Here is a 15,632-nt window from a genome sequence, read left to right as displayed (position 1 = left end):
TTATCTAGTATCCAAAAGCCTGTTATATACTAGTCAGCACCCACGCTATACCATCAAGAAGCCGCTTGATGTGATTAAGTTTCCAAGTGTTTGCTATTTATCACTCTCATGATATACATATTCATGAACACTCCGTTTGAAGTAACCAACATCCATTTTTCTTTTCCATTCAGAACCCAACTATGTACTATCAAACCACTATCTACAATCAAACACACGCTATATTATCAATACGCTTTTTGGGCAACCAATAACTCACACTAACTATCCAACACAACGTGAGAGCGACCAACATTAAGTTGTATATTGTCCAACATCTCCATATTTACTAGGAAAATGGGTTGGAATGTTCACAAACTATGCTTTCAAACACACAACTGTAACATCATTCTAGAAGCTAAGATGTACAAAAATGTAATGAAATCACACACACACACACACACACACACACACACACGCACACACACACACACGCGCTTGCTTGCTTACACACACTTTTACTTTTAAACTATCACGCACAAAGGTAAATGTGGTTAAGAAATTCTGTAGTTTTGTATACTTTCAAATTAAATTTGTTTTAAGTTTCATTTTCGATTTCTTCGAACTTTTGATATTCCTTTTTTCCAGTCTCAATTTGTGTATGGTCGTGTAGTCCAGTGTGAAACATCGGTGCAGGATAGTTATATCCTACATCACACGTGACTTTTATTTTCACTCATGGGTTTTTGTTGACTGTCTACTGCGAGCATAGAGTAGCAACGCTTCCAAATTCTCATCATTACTTGAACATTCTTTAACAGTAATTAAGATGAATACTGATTGCAACATATTTACTCTCTTAAAGCAATAAAAATAACGAGAATAACTGAACAAGCGCCAAGGAAGGAAAAGGGGAGTTGAAGAAGAAAGAAGAGAAAAAAGGGAAAAGAGGCCAGAGAGGTGAGCAGTAATCAAGAGGAAAAACCACCCACCACTTGCAGCGGTAATGCCACATTTTGTGAGCACAATCAAGAAGCAGCTGCAATACAGACAGGGAAAAGATCAGTGGATACAAAGAAGGCTACACCTAAGCATCTGTCTCCGCCTACACCCTAACAGCATGTGGCGAGATAACACTGGACAACAAATTTTTACAAAAGTCATGTTACTGAAATAAAATTAGTCAATTCTTATCAATTTTTATGTGCTGAACACGAATATGACAGTCAAATTGCAAAATTGGCTCTAGTTTTTTTGTAATCTGCAAGAAATTAATGTTTACATAACGAAATGCATTCCAATAGTAAAAGGTCAACTGTAATAGCCTACCTATAAAAAATCAAGTCATTGACTACATCTTAGATTTCTTCGCCTGTCTCTTGTACAGCTGTTCGGGAGCATCTCTGAGGAGTGTCCAGCAGTAGTCAGCCAGCATTGTAGTGGACCATTTTCCCTGGTATCTTTGTTCCATTGTTGCGATATCTTGATGAAAACGTTCGCCGTGTTCATCACTAACAATACCACAGTTGCTAGGAAAGAAATCCAAATGGGAATGAAGGAAGTGAATCTTTAGAGACATATTGCAGCCAAGTTTCTTATACTTCATCAACATGTCTTCTACTAGTTCCTTATAGTTTTCTGCCCTAACATTTCCGAGGAAGTTTGTAGAAACTAGGCGAAAAGCATTCCATGCTTGTTTCGCGTCACCTTCCAGCAAGTTGTTGAACCGGTCATCTTTGAAAAGCTCTCGAATCTGAGGACCCACAAAAACTCCCTCTTTAATCTTTGCTTCGCTGAGTCGAGGGAATTTTTCATGCAGGTATCGGAATGCTGGCAAAGTCCGGTCAATGGCTTTCACGAAGTTCTTCATCAAACCTAGTTTGATGTGAAGGGGTGGTAGCAAGATTTTCTGAGCCTCAACCAGAGCTGGGTGTTGGATATTCTTCTCTCCAATGGCTACATTCTGCCTGTGAGTCCATTCCTTCCTCATGTAGTGCATTTCCCTTGCTCGGCTATCCCACTCGCATAAGAAACACATGTATTTTGTATATCCTTGCTGCAGTCCCATTAAAAGGGCAACTACCTTCAAATCACCACAGAGGTGCCAGCTGTACTTGTTATACTCAATGGAATTCAGTAGCTGCCTTAAGTTATCGTATGTCTCTTTCATGTGGACAGCATACGCTACTGGAATAGATGGAAGAATGTTTCCATTGTGCAAAAGCACAGCCTTGAGACTCAGTTTCGAAGAGTCCACAAATAGTCTCCATTCTTGTGGGTCATGAGTGATTTTTAAAGCATTCATGAGGCCCTCAATATCGGAACAGAATATCAGATTACTTTCCTTTCTGAAGAAAGGCTCCAATTGCTGGTGGCGCTTTCGATATGCAGTAATTGTGACATCTTCTTCTAGAAGATTCCATTGTTGGAGTCTTGATCCTAGCAATTCTGCCTTGTTCTTTGATAAGTCCAAATCACGAATCAGGTCATTTAGTTCTTCCTGTGTTATTCTGTGTGGGGTTGATGATGCACCACAGTGAAAATCTGGATCACTGCATGCTGATGGACCAGGAGAAGAACAGGTCAACTCACCTTTGTCTTCGTCAGATGAATCAAGAGAATATTCTGCTGGAGGTTCTGGAATAGGAAGTCCCTCACCATGTGGAACTGGTCTCAATGCAGACGGAATGTTTGGGTAGACTATTCTCGACTTCTTTCGCTTCGTTATTCCGCCGGAAAGAGGAGGAACCAAGCAGAAGTAACAGTCATTTAGGTGGTTGCTTGGCTCTCTCCGCACCATTGGGACTGCAAACGGCATTGATGACCTTTTGCAATTCAACCACTGTGAAAGCTGTGTTGTACATGTAGCACAGCATATATGCGGAGCCCAAGGCTTGTCTTGGTCACCAACCTTGCATCCGAAGTAAAGATGATATGCCTTCTTCACTTGAGAATTGATACTTTTCTTCTGGTTGGCAAATGTCACTTCCCCACAAATATAGCAAAAATTGTCCGCGGTATTAACACACTTTCGAGGCATTACTGTTCTTTATTGTACGTAAATGGATAAAATAATAAGTTTTATGTAACAGTAGCTTGAACTGTCTCGCACAACGTCTAAAATATTTTAAATGCTGAACCTATCTGATTGGGCTTTATATAGTACACTGCTTACGTCAGCTTCAGCAGCCGCCTGGCATTAGTATAATAGGCCTACACATGTATAGTACACTGCTGACGTCAACTTACTTCAGCAGCCGCATGGCATTAGTATTGCATTGCATCAGAAAATGATGCAATCAACTGTGGATGATGTGAGCATGATGGTATTATGCAATGTTACATCATTATTCCGGATGTTGCTGCAGTCCTACTGGAGAAATTTACACAGTGAAACATAGAAAATGAGGTATATGAATATCTTCAAAACGAGAGCCAATACAAATTTTTCACGGTTATATTCGTGTTCGGCACACCAAAATACTACAGATTAGGGCCTTTTCAAGTCAGTAATGATTTCACTGTTGACCAGTGTAATTGAAAATTAAGGACAGGAAACGTATTAACAATACCAAAATGAGCCGCATATTACACAAATTGGTTCCACGTTTCTAACAAGTATAGAATGCTATTAAAGTTTGACATTCTGTTCTTATTTCTTTCTACACATTCTGCATTAGAAGTGCCCCTTTTTGTGCAAAATGAATGGAAAGCAAACAACGTCCCTCTCTTACGTCTACTGTTTAAGCAATACAATCTTCAACTCTAAATATGATATTGAAAGTGTACCTGTTGATAGTTGTTTTTAAACATCATCATCACCTAATTATTCGGCAAGTCTTCGAAGGCTGTAAAATCAAAAAGAGATGATATAAAATTCACATAAAATAATTTAGAAAACTATAATCGAAAGTTATCACTTTTGGAACTTTTTGATGCTTAAAACAAGTTCATTCTTCCCTGACAAAATCATTACCAGTGTTTTGAGACGCCTACCAGTACTTTCAGTAATCGTTGGTTTTGGAAACTTGCAATCTCCTATTGACCACTGGTAATTTACCAAACAACCTGGAAAGAGGCTACGACATTGCCTGTTCCTAAAGCAGGCAAAGATCTACAAATCCTGTGTGTGCAAAACGATGGAAGAAATTATCAACGCAAGACTTGTTTGGTACTTTGGAAACTAACAATTATAATTCGATAGTACATTTCCAGAGGGATTGCGAAATGTCCGTTGAACTCGAAACGTTCATTCACGACGATTTTATCAAGAAAGCACAGTTAGTAGCTTTCTCCAATTTTGACAATGCCTATAATACAACATGGAATAATGAATGACCTGTCTGATATGTGTCTGAAAGGTCGTCTTCCCATTTTTATATATAACTTTCCTTCAAATAGGAGATTAAAGGTACAAGCGGACTCCGTCCTCTCTGACATGTACGAGTAAGAGACGAGTGTACCCCAAAGGCAGCATTTTATCTGCTACGCATTTTAACATAACAAATTAATAACGTTGACAAGTGTTTCCCTCCTGATGAGGATCGCTCGGTATATACTGATGATTTCATATGTTATGGATAATTGTTGTATTGTTTATGGTTCTGTCGGAACGTCATATATAAAGTTACTTAACCAAATCTCCAATAAGTAAAACTACTTGCCTTGGGAGAGTTTAGGACATCCTAGTGAGAACGCCTTTTGGCTGAAGCGAATCAGTCACCTCTATCACATCTTAGAGAACCATTATTTAAAAAACATGGCCTACAATTAAAATCCGACCCTTTAAGTCCTTCTTATACGTTTGTCTTCCAAACAAACTAACAAAAAAGCAGCATTCGAGAATAATATACCCGTCACACATACCTTTGGCATTAGAATATCTTCCAACTCTAAGAAAACAAAACTTGACCGTTCAATAATCCAAAGTAGTTTGTTTCTGTAAAACCATCAGGGCTTCTGAAACAATCCAAAATATCTTTTACGCTGCACCAATTAAAACAAAGTCCTAAACAAATCTTTCGATTTGTCGTAACTCTTATCAGGAAATTCTCTTCAGATAAAAGAACTACACAAGAATTTAAACTGACGGCTCGAAAGATGAATACGGAAAGAATACATTGAGATCAAGCAATCCATATCTTTAAAAGGATAAAAAGGAGACACGGAGAACCAGTGTCTCTAGGTTGAACTCTCGCTCGTGGAGTAATTTCGTATGGATGCGGTACTGGAAATTAATGGCAAAAATAATGGCTGCTGTATCAAGCATTTAATGAAATCTAAAGAAAATGGTCAAAGCCAGAAATCTCAGATACTATTTACACTTTTCGTCATCTAAAAGTAACAGACACCGGTGCTCTCAATGTGTAAACATAAGAGAAAGTACTTCTTTCAGTAGTGCTAATACAAAAGAGGTATTTTCTCTACGTGATAACACTAACTGCATATCAACTGATGTGATTTATTTAATAACCTGTAAAAAATGTAGCATGCAATATGTTGGACAAACGCTGCAACAAGTTTCTAAGAGAATGAATAATCATCGCTTTCATATAAAAAAAATTATAGAGATCCTCAGTTTTCCTCTAATGTTTCAACACACTTTAACACCAAATACACTCTCTACTTGATTTTTCTTTCATGCCAATAGATATTGTTCATGGTGACATGAATATATTCATAAAAGAAACTTACTGGATTCATAAGTTAGATAGTCTGTATCCTAATGGACTTAATGCTAATGCTCTATATAAAATATGCTAATGCACTATATAAAATTGTATAATTTAAATTGATATATTGTATATCCTTTATAACAATATAATTATATGTATGACTGTTTGTCTCTAGTTTATTTTATTAAGATACTATTGCCTAAACATTACTGAAGAATCTTTCACAAATAAATTATTCTGACGAAAGATTCCGATAATGATAATGCTAAATAGCACAATATACCTTCACTCTCAGTTATAAGACTCTTAAATCCATGACAATTTAGCTGAGAAGCACAGGTAATATTAGTACTCAAAATCAAATATCAGACAGTAGTATCTCACCCATGCGACGGAGAAATCTAGCTGTTTTGCTAACCTTACTTTTCTTATCTCAGTCTAGTCATCTCAGACCAAGCGTCTCAATAAAGGTGTCCACTCGTTAAAAAAGAAAATATTGTTGTCTTCTGCTCTGCCTGACGTAGTTGTTCTAAAAACAAACAAACAAACAAACAACAACAACAACAACAACAATTATATAACAAAAACATAGTAATTTAAGGTCAATCAATCTTTGAGAACACACCATACAAAACATTTCGAGAGAGTCTCACACACTCACACGATGTCGAACTCTTTGGTATTTTGCTAGTTAGTTTCACAAAGCATGGTCAATTTTATCCTATATGTAAGCCTAACTCAGTACATTTTTAGGGCAGCGTCATTAAATGTAGCTAAAGCCACCTAACTAAATTTAAATACTTCGTGTGAAACAAATTATATACTGTTAGCTACTTTTAAATGACAATGACCGGAAAATTAACCATGCTACAGATAGGATACAATTCTCAGTGCTGTGTGGAATGAACTATGACATAAAACATTGATCCATGTACATGGTCTAGGCCTACACACTTCATAGTCTCTTGGAGAGACAAATACTATAACCCCTTGAATGGAATTTCCTTGTCTTGGTCCAAAATCCCTTTTACCCACGGACCTGGGCTCAAATCCCCTTAGAGTACGAATAAAAAATTATATATATATAAGAAATTTGCCTCCGCGCTAGGTAATTTTGCTGTGTTTCAAAATTGGTTAGCTTTCATTCTACACAGATAATTATAAAATTAAATTTCCAATTCAGATGGAACTATAGCTTCAAATAATTATCACAGAATGCAAGCAGAATGTCATGGCCTTTAGTGTAGTTACACACACCGACAACGAAGAGTTACATGAAAAGATAAAAAGTATGTGCATATATATATTTGTAAGGCTAGAGATGTAGCAAGACATTCATTTTATTTTTTATATATAGAAACACAATATCTCGTTATGATTTATTCACTTAGTTTTATGTATAGAAACACAAATCTCGTTATGATTTATATATAGAAACACTATATCTCGTTATGATTTATTCACTTAGTTTTATTTATAGAAACACAATATCTCGTTATGATTTATATATAGAAACACTATATCTCGTTATGATTTATTCACTTAGTCTTATGTATAGAAACACAATATCTCGTTATGATTTATATATAGAAACACTATATCTCGTTATGATTTATTTATATAATCAAGTAAATCCCAATGTTAAAATAAGTCTGAAGAATTTAATTTGCATGCATTTTTTCCAGGTATTTATCATGGCCAACAAAATGATACTACAAGTAAATTTAATTTGCATGCCTTTTTTGCAGGTATTTATCATGGCCAACATAATGATACCACAGGTAAATTTAATTTGCATGCTTTTCTCCTGGTATTTATCATGACCAACAGAATGATACTACAGACGAAGTTATACTATGAGCAGATTAAAGAGAAGTTTGATGGGACGGAGACTGTCACATTAAATCTTGAAATGGACCCACAAATCCAGTGCCTCTTATCGAAGACGTCAGATATTGGGAGAGTGATATGCAGAAAGGAACGTGAAAGTTTTCCTGTATCACGAAAAGAAAAACCGTTGAAGGAATGCCAGGTCGAAATGATGGAAACTGTGGAGATAAGAGATCCTAATAATACGAATGTCTGGTATACAGGGGTTACATATTTACAAGGGGGTCAGGTAATGCTGACAGATTTTATTAACAAGAGAGTTCTTTTGCTGAACTCCTCTTACCAATACATCGCCAGTTTAACATTGCCACACTCACATTGGGACATTTGTGTAGTGGATGATGATGAGGTAGTCGTATCTTTACCATCTCAGAAAACACTCCAGTTCCTGTCTGTAACAAATGGAAGGAGGCTTGTCATCAGTTTCACTGTAAGGGTGGCTCACCAATGACTTCTGTCGCACTTAATTCAGATTGTACACTTGTACACATCACTGTGTACGGAGGAAATGCCCTGTACTGTTTTGATAGTAACACTTACATGTAACAGACCTTGAAACGTACAGATAAGGATACAGACACATTTGAATGAGTATGAATCTAGCTTCCCTAATTACCCGCATATCTTCCTATTTACACACCCAGCTGCTTCCTACGCAGCCATCTAAAAATACTATGTAATATGCATGTACATAATTCCCTCCCATACTTAGGAACTTATATTACAGATACAATCTTATTTATGACACATATGAGTTTTACATAAATATACATTAAATTTTACAGGGCACAAAACCATATACTCAGACGTATTAAGTAGTTTTACATGTTGTACAACAAAGATACAAGTTAATTATCTTCAGAAGTAGCGTATCTGATGCATTTCCCGGCATGACCGAATTCTTTTAATCGCTGATTTCGCTACAACTATGCTATTTAAAAGCTGTGTACATCATTCCTATTTTAAGGGACAATATATCTATGAGAATTATAATCCGCAATGAACTGTTTCCACCTTTATTTAACTATATTAGTTTAGCTTGAAGAAAACATATACCCTTTGTAACATTTAGTTTCCTTGAACAATGCAAATGTCGCGCAAACAGCCAAAACATGAAAGAATAGCAGCCGCTGTTACAGTCTGAATAAATTCTTTGGATTTACGTGTTCATTACAGCAACACTAAAGTGCATTGCTTAATGAAATGTTGATCCTTACAAGTTCTGTTGTACGCACATGTACACATACTGCAGTTGTTAATACAGCTATATGAACTGTAAAATGATTGAAGACTTTTTTAATGAAAAAATAATCTCTAATCTACACCTGTACAAGGTAGAACATTTGCTTGACTTGAAAGTTGAAAGCGTACTCTAAAATAAAAGCAATAGGATAGAACTGACGTTATTTCAAACTTTATATATATCTATATATATCTAACGTTTTCTCTGGAGTTTATTTAATGATGATATTATATATTAATGATATGAGACAGATACATTCAAGGTGTCATATCTAAAAGTACTGAGAGACATAAAGGTTGTATTGTACAAATCGCTGCCCAGAGATCATCATGATGGCCGATTTCGGCTGACATGATTGTGTGAATTGAACCAACACCCTTTTTGCCACGAGTCCAATACCTTAACCATTGATCTACTGATGATCATCATAGTATAATAATTCACTGCCCGAAAACAAAGACAACAAAGATCACAAGAAATTTATATTAACATCGACAACAACCCAACAACCTAAAAATCAAACTTTTAAAATACAAAGAAATCAACGTTGTTCTCCTTTGCATATTCATACTTGTACACAAACTGTGTCAAAGGTTGAAATAAATATTGATAGGGATTTGCTAATAATCAATTGACTTGCTATGATCACTACGTGCATACTTTGTGTCATATAAAATGTATTATTCATGTTTCCCCAAATCAGAGGAGGAGATTACAGCAAGACCACAGGGCCCTAGTTTGAACATCTTTTTGTTCTACGGGTGACAGGTAATCTGACAAATACTTTTTTCGCTCAGTAATTAGTTCTGAAATATGCATTATTAGTATCTTTGAAGTGTAGCTGGCAATTCATTGCTAAATATTTTCAATATGTGTCAAGCGCAATTGCTTGCTTTGCCTCAGAAAGCAACTGATGTTTAATAGTAGCAGACGGAAGGCATATATCTTATCCATTCGACTGTTTGTATTGCATTTATATTTGGATATCCTTGTTAGACATATCAACATAAGAAACGGTTTTAACATCGCATTCGGTCAATAGGAATTTCTAGATGATATTTATGTTAAATTTTTGTTCAAAGTTGACAATATGCTTTCTTGCATGGACAGTCGGTAAGTTGATAGTAAAACATCAACATTGGTAGCTTTGGAGATTTTTAGATGAGGTAACTGTGCCGTTTTTAAAGTGCAATCATCGAACTTAACTAACTATATGCCAAGTATACCCATATAAGTGCAACCTTGTCTTGATCATAAAGTCAGCTTCTTGGGACAAGTATTAAATAGTCGATGCAAAGCAATTTTTTGGCTAGCCCAAGAGAGAAAAGATGACTTTGAAATAATTACACGAAATAAGTGTGAATTGGCCATATACTTGTGTCGTTAATTTTTTATCTCAAGAGTATAAAAAGATTTGATCATGGAAACGAGACATAATCAATTATATACCAGCATATGAGATGTTTATTGTTTCCATAATATGTCTCGCATCGTTGTTACATCATTGAGACACTATGTGAATCTTGATTATCACTAAGAAATGTAATTGCTCTCTTTTGAAAACCAAGCAGGTCACAAACACAATATTATATAGTCTTCAAGTTTTGTCCAACGAGCAGAAATATTGTGCTGAGTATGTAACACGGTTGAGCACTTATATTAAATCAGACCTGGCTCGAGAAAGAGTATTGGACCGCTTGCGTTCTATATATATATATATATATATATATATATATATATATATATATATATATATATATATATATATCCAAAACTGATATCCCAAAACACGTTGTGTGAATAATTACCTAAAAAGAGTAATGACGTCTTATCTTCCAAAGAAATATTTAATTATAACTTATAATTGGTTCATCTAAGACACAGTGAGCGCTACGTTTGAGTATTTGAGCATTAATATGGCTGCACAAGCATCTTCCATTCTTTTGTAATATTTATCCTTACAAATGTGATAAGAAGTATTGATGGATTGTAATTATAGATATACTAATAAGGACTTCATTAGTCCGTCTACTATTATAGATATACTAATAAGGACTTCATTAGTCAGTCTTCTATTCTTTTCTGTTCTTCACATATATTCATTACATGAATCTGACGTTAACCGATAAATAGTTATTACTTGCAATTTTATTTTGGTGTATATTTCCACACAGTAGCGTATTTCCCAGCCTTCATTAAGGCAAACCATTCAGGTGTGAGGATAAAATGCTCAAAAATGACGTTTGAAATTTTTATCTTCACCCCTGCAATCAACACTCTTTCGTCATTTCAACACCCAAAGTTTTGACCTAAAAGTCTAGAACTGCATATCAACTTATATATTTTTCTGAATTCCGCGATGATCTTTGTATTAAAATGCATATATTTCGAGAAAGTTTGAACGGACGATGTGTTTAAAACGACCCATGCTAAATGTAAGCTCACATATACACATCAATGCGTATTGATCGTATTTATCATTGATTATAAGGCACACAATGTATAAAGTTACTAATCCCTTACCTTTAACCAATAAGGTTTGGTAATTTATTTACTTCTGCTATGTATTTTACTATCTATTTACCTCTTTGGTTGTTAGTTTTGCGTATTTCGATTGTAAAATATGCACGGCAAAATATTAACTGTGTCGTGCTTAGTTGCTTCCGTTTATATTCACAATGTTTAGTAGTTCTGGTAAAAATTAAGATGAAAGCCTTTTGTGAATAGGACTTAACATTGACAATATACAAATAAAATGACAAGCTACGATATTATAGAAAGTTAGTCAGTGATGTTCCGTTTGAAGATGCTAAGAGACATCTTTTGGTTACGTGATACCCTCCGGCTCTCCCGTGGTGCTTCACGCGATGCATGCATGACATATCACATATGACGCGTGGTGGTTGGTTGTCATGGATTTAACGTCATTATGCACATCAGGAGTCTACAGTCAACTGCGCCTTGTTTGTTGGTTTTTTATAAGAGTAGAGAGTAATCTACTTTCATAATGATGTCCGGAGTAAAACGATACCTTCTTGTTTCATTGTCAGAACATCTTGTGTTTATACGTTTAGAAATCCCCTGACGCCCGATGTTGCTGTTAAATACGCGGCCATATTACTCTTGCTTACATGTGCATTGAAATTAACTGACAAAAATAGGTGGGTTGTACTTATAGGAATCTCCAACGTAACCCATGATTAATTTATCCATTCTTTTTATAAGAACTTAACTCCCACAAAGTCTGAATATAATTATTAGCCGAACGTTGAACCTGTGGAAAATGTATTCCCTTTTTTCAACTGGGTCTAGACGGACACTTTTATTCGTACTGTATTACCTTGGTGATATTTTAGTGATGAATCATTAGTTAGTGATTCCTGTCCTATATCGTACACTACCCACACATCAATAACTATTGTCCTATATCGTAAACTGCACACACATCAATTACTATTGTTCTTTGTAGTACAATACCCATACATCAAATAATATTATTCAATGTGGTAAACTACCCACACATCAATGACTATTGTCCTATATCGTACACTACCCACCCATTAATGAATACTGCCCTATGGAGTACACTACCCACACATTAATGAATACTGCCCTATGGCGTACACTACTCACACATTAATGAATACTGCCCTATGGCGTACACTACCCACACATTAATGAATACTGCCCTATGGTGTACACTACCCACACATCAATGACTACTGCCCTATGGCGTACACTACCCACACATCAATGACTATTGTCCTATATCGTACACTACCCACCCATAAATGACTATTGTCCTATGTCGTACACTACTCACACATCAATGACTACTGTCCTATGTCGTACACTACCCACACGTCAATGACTAATGTCATATGTAGTACACTACCCACACGTCAAATACTATTATCCAATTTGGTAACCTACCCACACAGCAGTGATTATTGTCCTATGTTGTACACTACCCATATCTCAGTGAATATTGCCCTATGTCGTACAATACCAACACATCAATGACTATTGTCCTATGTCGTACATAACCCACACATCAGTGAATGTTGCCCTACGTCGTACAATACCCACACATCAATGACTACTGTCCTATGTTGTACACTACCCCCATATCAATGACTATTGTCCTATGTCGTACACTACCCACACATCAATGACTATTGTCATACATCGTACACTAGCCACACATCAATGACTATTGTCCTATGTCGTACACTGCCCAAACATCAATGTCGTACAGTACGCACACATCAATGGTTCGTTTCATGCATCCTGATTATTTATAGGTCATACACTTTTGTTGGGTGGGACTTTAGAATTAGCTATATAACGAACTTGGTTCTCATGAGTCAGGGGAGAGAATCTCGGATTGGTAGGTTACATGGGTAGAGAAATTCGGAGTTTGTGTGCGTGTGATTTGAATTTTGACTTAGCTTTAACAATGTTTCGGTCATATCGCTACTATGTCTGCAGTTTGACAGTTTATAATAATGTCTAGCACTGGGGCATCATGCCGCCGACCTCCTGCATCAGAGGCGGACGCTCTAACCACTAGGCCACCGGAGCGGTGTGTGTGTGTGTGTGTGTGTGTGTGTGTGTGTGACTGACTGACTGACCAGTTCCCTTATTTCATCCATATGCACAATTTATCAGAATGGACCCTCGACCAGTCCTATCCTATCACAAAGACTAGAAGAATAGAGCTCTAATGTAAAACGTTTGACTCTAAAATGAAATTTATCAGTTTTGCTTAAACGAATTTGGATATGCATTTATTATACAGTTTTGAACATTACATGATTTTAATGGGGTTAAAGTTGTATGGTCACAAGCACCAGTTTTGTTATGGACTACGGAACTTGGCTCTTTGTAGTGGTAGATTAAATACTGTACTGAAATGAATGAAGATCGCTGATTGACTTTAAAAAATCAACAAAAAACTGTCATTTTTCACTGTACGCCTGCTTATGGGTACACTGTACACCCAAAAAAATATGCTTGAACCTAAAACCATTTTTGTCACCGCAAAGGTACTAGTGGATGTAAACGGGGAGATCACAAACGGACCGGAGTTCTATAGTTCGCACTTGCAAGTGAATTTATCTAATAATCGAATTGGACAACGGTTAAAAGTTCTCTTGCATAGATGGTTCAGAGGATACAAGCATAACTTGGTTGTCTTACCAAGCATCTACAGTAATATGGCCAAATAATTATAACTATGTGAAAAATCACATAAAAATGTCAATCTCTCACTACGAAAGTATAGGAAGTTAGATTTGCATTCTGTGAAAATTGAATTTGTTTTCTGTATCCATAATTTCACTATTTACAACGCCTTTAAAACTGTTGCTGCGTTATTTTTGATTTGATAAAGATGATTAAAGCGAGTTTTCACATGTAAAAAGGTGAGTCAGATTAACTCAAATTAAAAAAAAAACATAATGTAATATAGAATATACAAAGTTAATCCGACTTTAATCTGACTCAGACAACTCCATGTAAGATATTTTGACATTAATGCTGGGGTGTGAGGTCATAGCGCATTGCCTTTCGAAAAGTTAGAACTCGCTTACACCGTGAGGTGTTAGCAAGGGTAGTCGCTTTCTACAAGGTCGTTACAAAGTTAAGCGAGCATACATCGAGGGGTACCAGCGTCAGATATATAAGAAGACGATTTACCTTTTCATAAGTCAATATTCGTTAAAAAAGCGTTGTAGTTTCTCCTCCTATGTCAGCGGATAAGAGATAAAATGAATATGACACTAGCAATTTCTGAGATGCTCAAATATTTTCCTATCGACTTGACAAGTTTCCGGCCTGATAATATAAAACACTTTCTCATTACTAAAATGGCCCTGGTTGTGCGGCGTGTAACAAATTTGACAGAGGTCCGCATTACGCCTTCCATTTTGATAACAACTATTCCTGGCAGTTGATCATATTGCTGATATTAAGTACGATGAAACCCTTATTAGATCCATGTATTCCATTGTCTTCTTTGCCTTTCTTAGAGCAGGCAAGATGACATCTCTCAATGACACAAATGATGCAGCATTTGCGCTTTGGTCGCGATAGTCATTTTGATCATTCCAAACAATGCATTTTCGGAGGTCACTTACATCTGCAAATTGTGAAACAATTATCCAAAATTGGGTGCCTGGTAAGGCATTTGCGGCGTTACATCCACTTAATAGGTTGTATCCATGGACATTCATTACCTTTGATGGAATTAGACGTATCACGGAAATGTTTTTGTACGGCGCTCCAAAATGTCATTAATTATGTTGGATTACATCAGCGAACATATGTATAAGCTTGGCAAAACGTTAGAATGCGCTGTCGCAACGGTAATGTCTCATTAGAGCGCAAACCATCAGAGCTTATCCTACTAGAGCGCAAAAAATATTTTTGTCCTAGCAGAGCTAATCTTATTAGGGCGCATCCAGTTAGAGCGCGAAGAACTAGTATCACTAGAGCGCGAACTAATCAAAAGAATTTTGAAGAAACAAAGTATTTATTATTATCGTTCGGGGGGTTGATCATTGATCTTTGCATTTTATTATTTTACGATGTGTCGTACTCATTCTGTCCCTGGAGCTGGTTTCTTTGTTTTCCTTCCCGGTATATTTCTTTATCACATATACTTTCATCTTCAGACACTAGGTATTCTATAACATGGTCTCTAAATTATAGTGAAAAGGATCAATCTATTACAGTATTGTGTTTGTTTTATATACGTATCTATATTGTTTTATTCATGTAATATCGCGTTTGAGCTAGGAATGACCACTTTATATATTTTAATTTGCATTACATTTTTTATC

Source organism: Sinohyriopsis cumingii, chromosome 10 (genome assembly GCF_028554795.1).
Source record: "Sinohyriopsis cumingii isolate HCF-2022 chromosome 10, ASM2855479v2, whole genome shotgun sequence".
Lineage (NCBI taxonomy): Eukaryota > Metazoa > Mollusca > Bivalvia > Unionida > Unionidae > Sinohyriopsis > Sinohyriopsis cumingii.
This window is presented reverse-complemented; position numbering follows the sequence as displayed.